The following is a 2,800-nucleotide window of genomic DNA, read 5'->3' as shown; positions in this document are numbered from 1 at the left end:
TCTGGCTGTGTCTCTCAGGAGCGATCTACATCCGGCTCCTGTCGGTCTGCACTTCTTGAACTCTTTCTTAAAAAGGGCTAAGTTATAAGTTGAACTACAGAGAGTTTTCCCTGTTTCAATAGTTAGATCCCTAGGCTTATTGGATACTTCCCATCAAAATGAAAACATAATTACACAATGAAATGTTAATGAATGATTCAAATGCTAAATATGATAGATCACTTTGAAAATCCAGATCAAACATGTTTGAAGGAGTTTCAGAGCTGTGTCACATACATAGTAATTCTGGGCCATCCTAAACTATATGAGACCACACACCATGAAAAGGAAATAACTTTAAAAGAATGATTGCTTTACGATGACGTGCTGAACCTGGAGACTCCATAGAGGATGCAGCTGAACTGGATCAGAGGGTCTGCTCTGAAGTATGACATAATGAGAAAACAGAAACTGAAGAAACAAAGGTCTCATGGATTCTTTCTTAATTGTCTTCTCCAAGAGTGACTTGTATCCCTGGGTATTGAAGAGCCCAGTTATCTGCAATAAACCCTGTCTGGGCCCCTTTTATCATTCTGAATACATTCCTGAATCATGTTCTTATATTCTCTCAGTGCTTGAGCCCATCTAGGACAATGTGGGTAGGCAGGAATGGCAGAGTGTTAAAATAGCTGTCATTAAAAATGCACAGGGTGGACACACACACAGGAAATCTCAAAATAGAACTGTTTGGGGTTTCCTTAAGAACTGTGAAGTTTACCATATTTCATGGTAGTTAAAAATTCCACCTTAAAAGACAGCACCAAGTAGTGAGACACTGACCAGGATAAGCCAGTTCTCCCAGTGAAGCAAGTGATCAGACCATCATTTCCTGTGGACTGGTGGCTACTTCAGGTGTCCCTCATCTAAGCCAGGGAGAGGAAAAAGAGCTCACAGCTGAGCAAAGATTGTGCTGAGGTTTTAGGGTGTGACTGGAAGGTTTGAATGTAGGATTTAGATTGTGTCTCTCTCAACATAAAGAAGAGGGCAGTTGTGGTTTCACAAATAAGGTTTTTACAGTAAAACAAAAATGAGTGTGTGTGTGTGTGTGTGTAATGTGTATGTATGTATACTGTTATTTTTGTTTTTTCACAAAAATTTTGGAAGATGAAACTTAAGAAAACAAAATTTCTTCATGTTCTTCACTTCTCTGTTTTATTACTTACTTGATCATGTGAAGTTTAATACTTCCTCTTTTATGGTGAACCTTGGACAAAGAAACAAAATATGAGTGTCAGTCAGTTCCATTTGTTCTGCAGTCACTATATCTTCAATGCTGATTGTGCCCCTTAACAGTTTACAGTCTTCCATAAATTCAGAACTCAACTCTACAGAGCTTAGAAGAATCTGTTCCTCTTTGGCTTTACAGTTATATGCATCCTCCTGTCTCTGACATACAAACAAAGAAACAAAAACCAAACCCCACCTACCCCATCAGTTTCTGTTAACTACCCTCTTCCTTCATCAAGCACACTGGTAGGTACCCCATGTCCTGTTCATACTTTGTTCACAGTAATGAATAACAAGCTCTTGGGTTCCTTCACACAGTTGTTGCATGCTGTTAGAGGAGGCAAACCAAATGCAGAGAACAGAAAGATCTGTCCCCTGTGCATGCAAATAGCCTCTGTGGTTCAGATGACAACCTCTCAGCAGAGATAAAAATGCAAGAAAGTTTCAGCACCATTACTATTTCTGTGGGTCATTTGACATAAACCTCTCAGATTTGAGGGAGTGGTGTGGGTTTTCTACAGCACCAATGGCTGAGGGACGTAGATGTGACAGTCTCTCACTTTTGCTCAAATACCCTCCTTTTCTTGACCTTCCAAACACCTGCACTCTTGGAATTGATCAGGTAGTGAATCTAGGCCATTTTTTTTGTAATAGACTAGACAAACACCATTACACAGTTCCCTCTTCCCTGTAGTTTAAGTCTGTCTCTTTTGAAGGAGCTCATATTCAGGGCTTTTCATCACAATTCTATGAGCAATTCTCATAGAATAAAAATTCACCTTATCTTTAAAAAAATCAATTGTGAATTTGTTCATGCCAAATCACAGATTATAAATTAACTAGATATCAGGTACTGGTCGATATTAGAGTTTCTTATATGTGAATCTGCCCTAATTCCATGACTTCATGCATAAGATGACTTTTTCAATATGCTCTAAAGTATGCCCCATGTAGTTCTTCAATTAACAATAAGAAGATTCTATAAAACAAGTAGGATGTTCAGTATGGGAGAATTACCTATTTAATTCATACAATATATAATTGATTAGTAATTACATATGGCTTCAAAAATCTTGAGACCACTATTTATAAAATGTAGAACTTCTTTTTATTTATTAGAAAATATCTATCACAAACGGCATAAATTGGGGTAGTGGTATTCAACTATAATTCTAAGAGAAAATTAGTGAGAACAGAGATCTGTGAATGTGGAGTCAGCTGTGCTACACAGTAAGATACAACTTGTATATTAAAATAACATCAACAAACAAACCAAAACCAAAACAGCAGAACAAAATAAAACTCAGCGAATGAGTGTATACTGAACATGTTAATTGTCTTAAGTTTGAATTCCCAACACTTTGAACATATCAGCATTTAAATCACTTCATGTGAAATGACAATGTTAACAACAAATATCTATGTTTAAAAAGTGAGAAGAGGGTAAAAACGTCATTACCAGTGGAAACATGAGTGCTTTAATGATGCGTCTAATCCATATTTTAAGATGCTATTAGCATAATACAAAATCAAG

The sequence above is a fragment of the Rattus norvegicus genome, chromosome 4 (assembly GCF_036323735.1).
Source record: "Rattus norvegicus strain BN/NHsdMcwi chromosome 4, GRCr8, whole genome shotgun sequence".
NCBI lineage: Eukaryota > Metazoa > Chordata > Mammalia > Rodentia > Muridae > Rattus > Rattus norvegicus.
Note: the sequence above shows the minus strand (reverse complement) of the source record.